Source organism: Ambystoma mexicanum, chromosome 1q, assembly GCF_040938575.1.
Source record: "Ambystoma mexicanum isolate Mex_15411 chromosome 1q, UKY_AmexF1_1, whole genome shotgun sequence".
NCBI classification, from domain to species: domain Eukaryota; kingdom Metazoa; phylum Chordata; class Amphibia; order Caudata; family Ambystomatidae; genus Ambystoma; species Ambystoma mexicanum.
Window position 1 is genome coordinate 1,230,942,754 of NC_090922.1, and position 13,993 is coordinate 1,230,956,746.

General features: G+C 56.1%; 1 protein-coding gene and 1 pseudogene across 3 annotated transcripts in view; one reads left to right on the plus strand and one right to left on the minus strand.

The window, feature by feature from the left end:
* Positions 1 to 13,993, plus strand: part of ITGB3BP (integrin subunit beta 3 binding protein) — a 610,626-nt gene that overhangs the window by 64,412 nt on the left and 532,221 nt on the right. The window lies entirely within an intron of this gene.
* Positions 802 to 2,687, minus strand: LOC138544523 (signal recognition particle subunit SRP68 pseudogene; annotated as a pseudogene).

Below are 13,993 nucleotides of genomic sequence, written 5' to 3' on the forward strand. Positions count from 1 at the left end.
CCACCCCCTAGTGTCCCCCTTGTTGTCCTGCTGTGCCCCCCACCCCTCCTTTGGTCCCCCGTGATGTCCTGCTGTGCCCTTTTTACAAGGAGAGGAAACCCGGTATACTACTGTCTAATCACAATTAGCAGTGTATACTTTGTCTATATCCGGGAGGATAGTGATATGCGTATAGGGAGACAAAGTTGTAAAGCAGGTACTAGAGGTGTGTGGTGTAAACACTCTCAGTAAAACATTAGGAGGGACCAAAAAAGGTTAAAAAAGCCAATAACAAATTTTAATAATCAACAGTCCGTCAAGATTAAAACATCAATTAAATAAATAGATCAAAAATACAGACATTGTCAAGTCCCATGTAGAAAGCAGCAATAGGAAATACATAACAGGCTCTGAAGGCCAGATGAAAGTGGTGTTATATCAAAAATACGACCACTAACGGTACTCTTCAACCTAAATAACAAGGTACCCATCCACATATGGATAAATGTGTCATAAATTATAATCTCTGTTTAAAGTTCAGAGATACGTCTCCTTGAGATGCAATTGAAGATCCACCTGTGTCAATGGGATAAGAAGGAGAATGCTCTCATCTAGATAGTGGCCCACAGAAACATTAGTCACATGAATGGAGGCTGGCAGGCGCCTTATGTGCACAGAGTAGAAAACATGTATAATCTTTTCCGAAATGTCAGTGCTGTGATCAGCGGGTGAATAGTTGAGATTCGAATGCAGGGGGAGTGGAGGATGAAGTGACTCGAGGCTTCCGAGCGAAGCAGTAATTACTCCGTGACAGGAAGGCTGTAGGTTCTCCAGGTTTATTATGCCTTTACCCCTCCTCCACAGAGCCACAGTTAACTTCGGAACCCAAAGATGCCCTTGATGTATCCAGTCAATCCACTCTTGGCCTTCTGCTCAACTCGGTCCTCCAGGGGCGGCAGTGCCACATGGTTCAGGGCCAGGTCAAAGAATAAAGGCTTGCAGGGGATGGGCTGGAAGTCCGGGGGGAAATGCACCAAGTTTGCTTGCTTGCCGACCAGGGAACTGTCCAGGACAAAGTTTTCCAAGCGTTCAGAGAGTGGCTTGCCATCCTTAACTTGGGAGGGAGAAACAGTTTCATAGGAGTTGCTTGTATCCAAGATGGCAGCAGCTTGAAGGTTGTACTTCTCAGCATTCACCTGCACGATCAGCTCCCCAACATCAGGCAGATCCTTTAAACTGACGCTGTTAACTCCAGCCTGCGTCTGCACCTCCTTGGCATATTTAAGGACTCGGTCGTACAGGACGAGTGCTTCACTCCACTTCTTCACCAGCACGTAGAACTGAGCAATGAAGAAACACCTGTAAGCCTTGTACACCAGTGTTTTAAGTCTTATCTCATTTTGAAAGTTCCTATCATCTTCCAGTCCAGGCAGCTGTGGAAGCTCCACCAGATTCTGTAGGATGATGTCATACAGACGGATGAGATCCTGCGGTCGCGTGGCACGTCTGTTATCATCCTCAGACTGTGGTTGCTGCAGCAAGGCCTTCTGCAGAGCCTTGGCCATGCTCTCATTGCGTTTGATAGCAGTTGAGAGTTTGATGAAGGTCAGGTAGCTATGCAGATACTGCAAGTTGCTTACTCTTCCAGAATCCCCCTCAATGGGTTGGTCACGCGTCTTCTGCTCTGCTTTTAGCTCCTCACGGACGGCTTGTATGGTGTCCCGACACTCACTTAGTAATGCCTCGAACAGACGCTCTTTGGTCTCTTCGCTCTCCGCCTGCGCGATGGCCGCCTCGTTATCTGCCAGCCCCAGCAGGAATATCCTGATTTTGTCGATTCGGACTGGCACAACCCTGCCTCGCCACTCCACTTCACCCATTGTGGCTGCTTGCTTTGCCCGCGTCTGGGTGATCAGCGACTCAAGTTTTTCAGCCAAAAGTCCCTCAGTACCACCAGACCTCAGTCTCATCTGCATTAACTCATCAATAGCACACTGGTCCCCGATCATGTAGGCGCAATAACGCATGTTGGGTGCGATTTCCTCTGCACGTTGAGAATACAGTACTGCTTGCTCTTCAGTGAAAGCATTGGCAAGCTTCTCGTAAATCGTCTTGCACTGCTTGAATGATTCCATGGCTTCCTTCCAGTCCTGTTGCTCGAAGCGCAGCATCCCTCTGTGGTATGCCATGTAGGCCTGTGCCTCCAGCTTAGTCTTGGCATCCACCCGCTCACTCTCGCACAGTGCCTCTAGCTCCTCTGCTCGTTTTACTGCTTTGCGCAAGCGTGATAGAAGGTGGAAGCGTTTCCGGGGCTCAGTGTTGGACTCCTGCTTTAGTTGCATGGCGTAGCTCCAAGCTCGCTCAACATCCATGAGGATGAGCAGCAGGTACCTGTTGTCAGTCAGAAGTTCCACGGTCACCTTCTTCCCTGTGAACTTGTGCCTGTTCCCCATCTTAAAGTTGAGCGTTTTACGGAGGCGCCTCAACCTCCGGGAGCAGTACCCTCGATATCGCTGGTAATCCCCATGTCGTAAACCATGTTGCTGCTGGGATTCTTTGATAATCTGCAGAATCTCCAGACCTAACCCGTCTCCCGGTGCTCCCTTCCCGGGCCCAGCTGGCCGCTCGTTCTCCTTATTTTCCTCCATCTGTTACCGATCTGTCAGCTTCTCCTCTGCGCAAGGCCTGACGGGACAGCCACAGAAACACTTGGACAGATCAGCTAACTACGGACCGAGTTGAGCAGAAGGCCAAGAGTGGATTGACTGGATACATCAAGGGCATCTTTGGGTTCCGAAGTTAACTGTGGCTCTGTGGAGGAGGGGTAAAGGCATAATAAACCTGGAGAACCTACAGCCTTCCTGTCACGGAGTAATTACTGCTTCGCTCGGAAGCCTCGAGTCACTTCATCCTCCACTCCCCCTGCATTCGAATCTCAACTATTCACCCGCTGATCACAGCACTGACATTTCGGAAAAGATTATACATGTTTTCTACTCTGTGCACATAAGGCGCCTGCCAGCCTCCATTCATGTGACTAATGTTTCTGTGGGCCACTATCTAGATGAGAGCATTCTCCTTCTTATCCCATTGACACAGGTGGATCTTCAATTGCATCTCAAGGAGACGTATCTCTGAACTTTAAACAGAGATTATAATTTATGACACATTTATCCATATGTGGATGGGTACCTTGTTATTTAGGTTGAAGAGTACCGTTAGTGGTCGTATTTTTGATATAACACCACTTTCATCTGGCCTTCAGAGCCTGTTATGTATTTCCTATTGCTGCTTTCTACATGGGACTTGACAATGTCTGTATTTTTGATCTATTTATTTAATTGATGTTTTAATCTTGACGGACTGTTGATTATTAAAATTTGTTATTGGCTTTTTTAACCTTTTTTGGTCCCTCCTAATGTTTTACTGAGAGTGTTTACACCACACACCTCTAGTACCTGCTTTACAACTTTGTCTCCCTATACGCATGTCCTGCTGTGCCCCCCACACCCTCTCTGCCCCCTGTGATGTCCTGCTGTGCCCCCACCCCATCTGGTCCCCCGTGATGTCCCGCTGTGCCCCCGCACCCTCCCTCTGGTCCCCCGTGATTTCCTGCTGTGCCCCCCACCCTGCCTCTGGTCCCCCGTGATGTCCTGCTGTGCCCCCCAAGCCCCCTCTGGTTCCCCGTGATGTCCCGCTGTGCCCCTCCTCTGGTCCCCTGTGATGTCCCGCTGTGACCCCCACCGTGATGTCCCACTGTGCCCCCCAACACCCTCTGGTCCCCCTTGTTGTCCTGCTGTTTCCCCACCCCCTAGTGTCCCCCTTGTTGTCCTGCTGTGCCCCCCACCCCCCTATGGTCCCCCGTGATGTCCAGCTGTGCCCCTCACCCCCCTCTGGTCCCCCGTGATGTCCCGCTGTGCCCCCCACACCTCCTCTGGTCACCTGTGATGTCCCGCTGTGCCCCCCACACTCCCTCTGGACCCTGTGATGTCCCGCTGTGCCCCCAACCCCCATCTGGTCCCCTGTGATGTCCTGCTGTGCCCTCCACCCTCCCTCTGGTACCCTGTTATTTCCTGCTGTGCCCTCCCACCCCCCTCTCTGGTCCCCTGTGATGTCCTGCTGTGCCGCCCACCTCCCCTCTGGACTCCGTGATGTCCCGCTGTGCCCCCCACCCCCATCTGGTCCCCCGTGATGTCCTGCTGTGCCCTCCACCCTCCCTCTGGTACCCTGTGATTTCCTGCTGTGCCCCCCACCCCCCCCTCTCTGGTCCCCTGTGATGTCCTGCTGTGCCGCCCACCTCCCCCCTGGTGCCCTGTGATGTCCCGCTGTGCCCCCTAACTTGTTCTGGTCCCCCTTGTTGTCCTGCTGTGACCCCCCACCCACCTCTGGTCCCCCATGATGTCCCAATGTGCCCCTCACCCCTGCTCTGGTCCCCCGTGATGTCCCGCTGTGCCCCCCTCTGGTCACCTGTCATGTCCCGCTGTGACCCCCACCGTGATGTCCCGCTGTGCCCCCAACACCCTCTGGTCCCCCTTGTTGTCCTGCTGTGCCCCCACTCCCTAGTGTCCCCCTTGTTGTCCTGCTGTGCCCCCCACCCGCCTCTGGGCCCCTGTGCTGTCCTGCTGTGCCCCCCACCCCCCCTCTGATCCCCCGTGATGTCCCGCTGTGCCACCCACCCCCCTCTGGTCCCCCATGAAGTCCCGCTGTGACCCCCATCCCCACCGTGATGCACCGCTGTGCCCTCCAACCCCCTCTGGTCCCCCTTGTTGTCCTGTTCCCCCACCCCCTAGTGTCCCCCTTGTTGTCCTGCTGTGCCCCCCACCCCTTCTCTGGTCCCCGTGATGTCCTGCTGTGCCCCCCACACCACCTCTGGTCCCTCGTGATGCCCCACTGTGCCCCCACCCCCATCTGGTCCCCACGTGATGTCCTGCTGTGCCCCCACCCTCCCTCTGGTCCCCCCGTGATTTCCTGCTGTGCCCCCCACCCCGCCTCTGGTCCCTTGTGATGTCCGACTGTGCCCCCACACCCCTACTGGACCCCTTTAATGTCCTGCTGTGCCCCCCACACCTCCTCTGGTCACCGGTGATGTCCCGCTGTGCCCCACACACCCTTTCTGGACCCTGTGATGTCCCGCTGTGCCCCCCACACCCATCTGGTCCCCTGTGATGTCCTGCTGTGCCCTCCACCCTCCCTCTTGTACCCTGTGATTTCCTGCTGTGCCCCCCACCCCCCTCTCTGGTCCCCTGTGATGTCTTGCTGTGCCGCCCACCTCCCCCCTGGTCCCCTGTGATGTCCCGCTGTGTCCCCTAACTCCTTCCGGTCCCCCATGTTGTCCTGCTGTGACCCCCCACCCCCCTCAGGTCCCCCGTGATGTCCCGATGTGCCCCTCACCCCTGCTCTGGTCCCCCGTGATGTCCTGCTGTGCCCCCCCTCTGGTCCCCCATGATGTCCCGCTGTGACCTCCACCGTGATGTCCCACTGTGCCCCCCAACACCCTCTGGTCCCCCTTGTCCTGCTGTGCCCCCACCACCTAGTGTCCCCCTTGTTGTCCTGCTGTGCCCCCCACCCCCCTCTGGTTCCCCGTGATGTCCCGCTGTGCCCCCCACCCCTCCTCTGGTCCCCTGGGATGTCCCGCTGTGCCACCCACCCCCCTCAGGTCCCCCATGAAGTCCCGCTGTGACACCCATCCCCACCGTGGTGCCCCGCTGTGCCCTCCAACCCCCTCTGGCCCCCCCTTGTTGTCCTGCTGTGCCCCCACCCCCTAGTGTCCCCCTTGTCCTGCTGTGCCCCCCACCCCTCCTCTGTTCCCCCGTGATGTCCTGCTGTGCCCCCCACACCCCCTCTGGTCCCCCGTGATGTCCCGCTATGCCCCCACCCCCATCTGGTCCTGCGTGATGTCCTGCTGTGCCCGCCACCCTCCCTCTGGTCCCCCCGTGATTTCTTGCTGTGCCCCCCACCCCACCTCTGGTCCCCTGTGATGTCCCGCTGTGCCCCCCACAACCCTGTGGACCCCCGTGATGTCCTGCTGTGCCCCCAACCCCATCTGGTGCCCCGTGATGTCCTGCTGTGCCCCCCACCCTCCCTCTGGTACCCTGTGATTTCCTGCTGTGTCCCCCACCCCCCTCTCTGGTCCCCTGTGATGTCCCGCTGTGCCACCCACCCCCCTCTGGTCCCCCATGAAGTCCCGCTGTGACCCCCATCCCCACCGTGATGCCCCGCTGTGCCCTCCACCCCTCTCTGGTCCCCCTTGTTGTCCTGCTGTGCCCCCACCCCCTAGTGTCCCCCTTGTTGTCCTGCTGTGACCCCCACCCCTCCTCTGGTCCCCTGTGATGTCCTGCTGTGCCAACCACACCCCCTCTGGTCCCTCGTGATGTCCCGCTGTGCCTCCACCCCCATCTGGTCCCCTCGTGATTTCCTGCTGTGCCCCCACCCCGCCTCTGGTCCCCTGTGATGTCCCGCTGTGCCCCCCACTCCCCCCCTGGACCCCCGTGATGTACCGCTGTGCCCCCCACCCCCATCTGGTCCCCCATGATGTCCTGCTGTGCCCCCCATCCTCCCTCTGGTACCCTGTGATTTCCTGCTATGCCCCCCACCCCCCTCTCTGGTCCCCTGTGATGTCCTGCTGTGCCACCCACCTCCCCCCTGGTCCCCCGTGATGTCCCGCTGTGTCCCCTAACCCCTTCTGGTCCCCCTTGTTGTCCTGCTGTGACCACCCCACCCCCCTCGTGTCCCCCGTGATGTCTGATGTGCCCCTCACCCCTGCTCTGGTCCCTCGTGATGTCTCGCTGTGCCCCCCCTCTGGTCCCCCGTGATGTTTCGCAGTGACCCCCACTGTAATGTCCCACTGTGCCCCCCAACACCCTCTGGTCCCCCTTGTTGTCCTGCTGTGCCCCCACCCCCTAGTGCCCCCCTTGTTGTCCTGCTGTGCCCCCCACCCCATCTCTGGTCCCCCGTGATGTCCTGCTGTGCCCCCAAACCCCCTCTGTCCCCTGTGATGTCCCGCTGTGCCCCCACCCCATCTGGTCCCCCGTGATTTCCTGCTGTGCCCCCCACCCTCCTTCTGGTCCCCCGTGATGTCCTGCTGTGCCCCCCAAACCTCCTCTCGTCCCCCGTGATGTCCTGCTGTGCCCCCCTCTGGTCCCCTGTGATGTCCCGCTGTGACCCCCACTGTGATGTCCCACTGTGCCCACCAACACCCTCTGGTCCCCCTTGTTGTCCTGCTGTGCCCCCACCCCCTAGTGTCCCCCTTGTTGTCCTGCTGTTCCCCCCACCCCCCTCTGGTCCCCCGTGATGTCCAGCTGTGCCCCTCACCCCCCCTCTCGTCCCCCGTGATGTCCCGCTGTGCCACCCACCCCCATCTGGTCCCCCGTGATGTCCTGCTGTGCCCCCCATCCCCCTCTCTGGTACCCTGTGATTTCCCGCTGTGCCCCCCACCCCCCTCTCTGGTCCCTTGTGATGTCCTGCTGTGCCACCCACCTCTCCCCTGGTCCCCTGTGATGTCCCGCTGTGCCCCCACCCCATCTGGTCCCCCGTGATGCCCTGCTGTGCCCCCGCACCCTCCCTCTGGTCCCCCGTGATTTCCTGCTGTGCCCCCCACCCTCCCTCTGGTCCCCCGTGATGTCCTTCTGTGCCCCCCAAACCCCCTCTGGTCCCCCGTGATGTCCCGATGTGCCCCCCCTCTGGTCCCCTGTGATGTCCCGCTGTGAACCCCACCGTGATGTCCCACTGTGCCCCCCAACACCCTCTGGTCCACCTTGTTGTCCTGCTGTGCCCCCACCCCCTAGTGTCCCCCTTGTTGTCCTGCTGTGCCCCCCACCCACCTCTGGTCCCCCGTGATGTCCCGTTGTGCCCCCCACACCCCCTCTGGTCCCCCGTGATGTCCTGCTGTGCCACCCACCCCCCTCTGGTCCCCCATGAAATCCCGCTGTGACCCCCATCCCCACCGTGATGCCCCGCTGTGCCCTCCAACCCCCTCTGGTCCTCTTTGTTGTCCTGCTGTGCCCCCACCCCCTAGTGTCCCCATTGTTGTCCTGCTGTGCCCCCTACCCCTCCTCTGGTCCCCCGTGATGTCCTGCTGTGCCCCCCACACCACCTCTGGTCCCCCTTGATGTCCCGCTATGCCCCCACCCCCATCTGGTCCCACTGTGCCCCCCAACAGAGGGTGTTGGGGGGCACAGTGGGACATCACGGTGGGGGTCACAGCGGGACATCACGGGGGACCAGAGGGGGGGCACATCGGGACATCACGGGGGACTAGAGGGGGTTTGGGGGGCACAGCAGGACATCACGGGGGACCAGAGGGAGGGTGGGGGGCACAGCAGGAAATCACGGGGGACCAGAGGGAGGGTCCCCCGTGATGTCCCGCTGTGCCCCCCACACCTCCTCAGGTCCCCCGTGATGTCCCGCTGTGCCCCCCACCCCATCTGGTCCCACGTGATGTCCTGCTGTGTCCCCCACCCTCCCTCTGGTACCCTGTGATTTTTATGCTGTGCCCCCCAGCCCCCTGGTCCCCTGTGATGTCCTGCTGTGCCCCCCCACCCCCTCCTGGTCCCCTGTGATGTCCTGCTATGCCCACCACCCCCCGTCCTGTCACCCATAATGTCCCGCTGTGCCCCTCCACCCCCCTCTGGTCCCCTGTGTTGTTCCGCTGTGCCCCCACCCCCCTTTGGTCCCCCATGATGTCCCGCTGTGCCCCCCACCCCCCTTTGGTCCTGCTGTGCCCCCCCTCCCTGGACCCCGTGATGTCTCGCTTGCTCCTGCCCCCCTCCATGTTCCCCCATGATGTCGATTTTGTCCATTTACCCCTCCCCTTTCTTCTCTGGCCTCTCATCCTGCTTTGCCCCTCCCCACCCTGCTTTGCCTGATCTCTCCTTTCCTGCCTTCCGCCTCCCCCTGCCCCTTCTTCCACCTCCCCCCTCTCCATAACCACCATTGGAGTTTTCTTGATTCACTATGGTTTCACCATCACTGACCTGTTGCCATCGCTTTGTTTTGACCTTGTGGTCACATTGACTTTTGTTGCTTCACCTTCTCAACTCTCATGCTGGACCTTCCCTGTATATCGTACTCAGGGTGGCCCTGAACCATGCTGTGCCCACTGTCATCTTGAATCCTTGCTCACATTTTCTGTGCTTTGCAACATTATGGGCCTCATTACGAGTTTGCCGGTATGAAAACAAAATTACCGGCATGCCGGTGCTACGTGTCTTTGTGGCATTGTTGTTGGAGTCAACGGTAGATTCTGAGTCAGCGTGCACGCGCATTCTGGAATACCTGAAACGGTAGCACCGGCATGCCTGTAACGGCCCCAAAACCCCCTTTACTGGTGACTCTGACTCTGGCTCTGAGGACACTGTTATTACCGGTACCGGTATTACCTTTACTGGAAATAACATCATCGCCAGAACAGGAAAGGCACCGGCGGCCATTACAAAAACACAATCCATTGCAATCCTCCGTGCACAGGAGTGTGAGTGAAAAACTGAGCAGCTACCAACACCCAGAGACATGTCTGCAAAGCAACCTGTAGTCCGTCGCTGCAAGCTAAGGTTCAGTGAACCGGAACTCAACATGCTTGCCGACACTCTGGTTGAGCACTCAGATTAAGTGTTTTACACCGATCTGCGGCGCCAAACGCAAATCCGTAAGAAGGCAATATGGGAGGAGGTTGCCCGTAAAGATTCGGCATGGGCGGACAGCACCCCGGACTGTGCAAGACTACAAGAAGAGGTGGGACAACCTACGTCTTCGTGTCCTCAACCTCCTTGCCGCACAGCGCAGCCAGGGCATGTCCACAGGAGGGGGACCACCATCCCCCATCAAACTACAGGCGTGGGAGGAAACGTGCAGTACCATCCTGCACATGGAGTGTATAGAGGGAGTTGGAGAGGCGGAGGCGGGAGATGTGACATCTGATGATGCCGGTGAGTCCCTGTAAGCCCAAAGTCACATCACACACCTTGTATGCCCAATGCAAATGGATAGGTCTACATGTCAAGTTTGTGGAACCTTATCTCTGCTGCCATTCCACCCACCGTCAACCTCGTTGCACACATGCATGTACTTGCCTGCAACCCGAAAACAAACCACTGACACATCCCACATGTCCCCTGTATCGGCCACGCAAGTAGCATCTGCATGCACACAGTCACAGACCACCCAGACAATGCCCAACTGCTGTGGTCACCGCCGTGATATCACATGCCTAAAGCCACGTCATGACTAGATGCACACTTCAATTACATATGTGGCACACTTGTCACACCCATCATGTTCCATCACGCTGAATCGCCATCAACGCAGCAACAGCCATAGGTAGCTGTCACAAGTGAAACACATACGTTTCACAATCAAACACAATATGTCACACAGCTCGTGTGGCATGGCCATAACACACAAACTGGTAAACACCACCACCCCACTCAACAGACACTGCGCACACCATGGGTGCACAACAAACATGCACCCACACTGCATCCCCCACACTTGCATGTGTGCACCATGCCATGCCCTCCACTATGTCCATGTAATGCATATGAATCTGAAAGTACTAGCATTGATGTCTGTCTGATGTATCCACACCCATTACTGATGCCCTGCCTCACTGTCCCCCCACAGGCACAACATCTGACAATGACGGGGAAGAGGCAACCACATCCAGGGGCACCAGGGAACGGCCCTGCCTCAGGGAAACCAGCACCTCGATCCAGGATCCGATCACATCCTCCCCCAGACCGGATCGTGCAACAACACTTTTGGCCCTGCCCCATCCGCCAGTAGGAGACACTTGCTGCCGAGCAGCCCCGCCAGCCGGAGACACATGCTGCCGAGCAGCCCCACCAGCCGGAGACACCTGCTGCCAAGCAGCCCAGCCAGCAGGAGACACCTGCTACCAAGCAGCCCCCAGCCAGCAGGATGAACCTGTTTCCCCGACCCCCAGCCAGCAGGATGAACCTGGTTCCCCCGGCCCCCAGCCAGCAGAATGAACCTGCACCACTACCACAAGGGTCTGGAGCCGACAGCATTGTGGAGGGCAGTGTACACGACATACCCAGCGACCCTAGCTATGGGGATGTGCTGAATTCAGTCCCATGGGCTCTCAGAGCCCACCACCCATACCACAACCTGGACTACGTAATGCATGTGACATTGAGGAGCGCCTCACCAGAATGGAGGAACGGCAGCAGGCAATGCACGCAATGGTGCAGCAATACCTTGCTGAGGCACAACTCACACGCCAGACTATGCAGGACACCGCACGGAACACTGCACAAATGCTGGGTAGAGCCACGGAGGCGGTGTACCACCTGGAAAGGCCTGTGAGGGAGGGCAATGGTACCATCTCATCCCTGGTGGGGTATTACAGTACTGTATTTGGTGTGCCGCAGGAGATGGTGCAGTGAGAAGTTGTGCAGTGTGGCCACAGGGTGCAGTGTGTACGTAATGTGGGTATGGTAGAATGGCAGCTTATATGTGGTTGGTTAATCTGCTGTGTGCAGATTTATTGAAGTAGGCCCAATATTGTGCAGCTGTTGTGCATAGGTTGCCAGTGGTACAATACTTTGTGAATGGCAGTGCGTAGGGGTGATGCAGGCTGTGGAATGTTTGTGGATTCTGCTAAGTGTGACACGTTGTCGTGAATGGATGTATTATGGTGTGGGGGAGTTGGGTAGAAGTGCCGCTACATATGTTACGTTTGTGCATGTTAGGTTCCCATAGGGTCGCTTCCTTGGATGTATAGTGTTGTGGTGGGTGTGGAAAACACTGCAGTGTTGGGTGCATGGCCAAAGGTGTGCTGGGTGCGTCTTAGGATCTTTGTGGATGCTGGAATCGTGCATTATTTAGCAGAAGTTTCCGATGGAGGGGCTTTGCAATGAAACGGAACGTGTAGTGAGAGTGTTTAACGGTAAATATGGAGTGGTGTATAGAAATGACAGTGTGCAATGCAGAAGTTTTGTATGTAATGGCTGCATGCATGTTTGAAAATTTGACAGCTCCCAATGGGGGAGTGCTGCAAAAAGTGACCGTGCAAAGGGAAGAAGTATTGTCTCAGCTTTACTGTGCCGAGGCCCTCACCGTAGATGGGAAAGCGCACGAGCACATCCTGCCATTATGAGCAGGGTGGAAAGGGAAATGGAATTGTCGGAAATAGGCAAGTAGGAGTTTAGGGCGTGGTTCACATGAAGGGGCTGTACCATTTCCTCCCAATACTGTGTTGTGAAGGTAGTCGAGATAGAGAGACGCACAGTGCTTATCGCCTGTGATACTTTTGTGCACCATCTGCACAGGTGTTGTGTGCAGAGAGGCGTTGCTGGTAATTTCGGGTTGGAAGGAGTGGACGCTATCTGGGCCTGTCAGGGGGAGTGCAGTTTCGGCGGGATGGATTGCCTTTGCAGATATGTGGCGTCCGTCATGAATGTTGACTTTGTCGTGCTGCACTATGGAAGTCTACGTTTGGGTTACATGTCGTGTGGACGATTAAACCGTCACCTGAAGAGGTTGCTGACCGCAGTGATGCATATTTTTCCTACTGTGAAGGTTGTTTACTCATGCATAACACCAAGAGGAGTTTGGGTTCATGACAGTGTAATTTGTCTGCAGCCAGAGGTCGAAAGGTGTGCTATAAACAGAATTATGCGTGAGTTTATGCAGACTGCTGGCATGTTCTCCACCCACTATGAGATAATGAGGTCGCAAAATACGCAGTGGTTCCGGAGAAATTGCATTTATTTGAGCGCCATTGGCAATGCCGTTTTCTTTTACACGGTGCTAGAAGCATTGACCAGAATGTGGTAAAAATGTGACGAGAAGCAAACAGAAACGCATATAAAGAGAAAATAAAAAAGAAGTGGCTTGCACGCACGTCACAAAAAGCCCCCAAAAAACACCTTAATACATCTACGCTGGAAGACTGAATCCCCTACCCAGTTTGATATTGTTTATCCCCACCCCATCCCCCCCCCACACTATCACAAAAAGGTAGGGCATTACACGGTACTTTCAGGAATACACGTGCCACATCCAGGGTGGCTATGTGGATGTACACGGATGGAGAAATCATGCATACTTTCATTGAACTTTGTAGTGGACTTGCTTTGGAATGGCACGGCATTTGTACTGTAGATGTGTAACGGTATATTTCAAGGGTTGTACAAGAGTGAAAGTGTTGGATGATGGCGGCTTCGATACGACTGGTGGAAGCGTGTGTGCCTATTTACGCGTAACCCAAGGAAGTAGAGCTACAGAGAACATATTGCAACGGGAAGGAGGACTGCTCCAGCTTTTCAGGGGTGCGGCCCTTGCGTTACTTTGGGAGGCGCACGTGCCAAAATGTGCTTACACCACCTTGCCCAATTGCCATGGCAGTGTGGGGATTAGCCAATCAGGTAGTGTGGGTGTGGTTAACAGGAAGGGGAGGTGTAACTGTTGTACATTATATTCTGTGTACTGAGGTTGACTGACATGGCAAAACGCATTGTGTTGACTGTAGGTGATCCCTTTGTCATAGATCTGCACAACTATGCCCTGCAAAGACACTTTGATGGCAATTTTTCTTTGGAAGGAGTGGACGCATCGTGGTATGCTGTGTATGAGTGCAATTTTCCCGATATGCATGCACTTTGCAAAGACCTCCCCACTTTTCCAGTAGTAGATGTCATCGTCATCCGTTACGGTGGCATGCATATGGTTTACCTGCCTTGCTTAGATTTGTTCCGGAGACTGAGGAGATTGCTGAATGTCGTGAGGACGCTTTTTCTCACTGCCAAGGTGCTTTTCTCATCCATAATACCACGAAGAGTATGGCCTACTGCTCATGGTTGTTGTTCCGAGCCAGACCGAGGAAGGTGTCTCATCAACAGAAGCATGGATGTTCTTCTGCAACAATTACCTCATTAGTTGTGGAAATGCGGAGTGCTTCCAAGAAAATGGCATTTTGTTGTCACCCATTGGCAATGCAGTTTTGCTTGCTCGTCTACAGGCTGTGGTGAAGAGTTTACTGTACTAATGTGAGCAG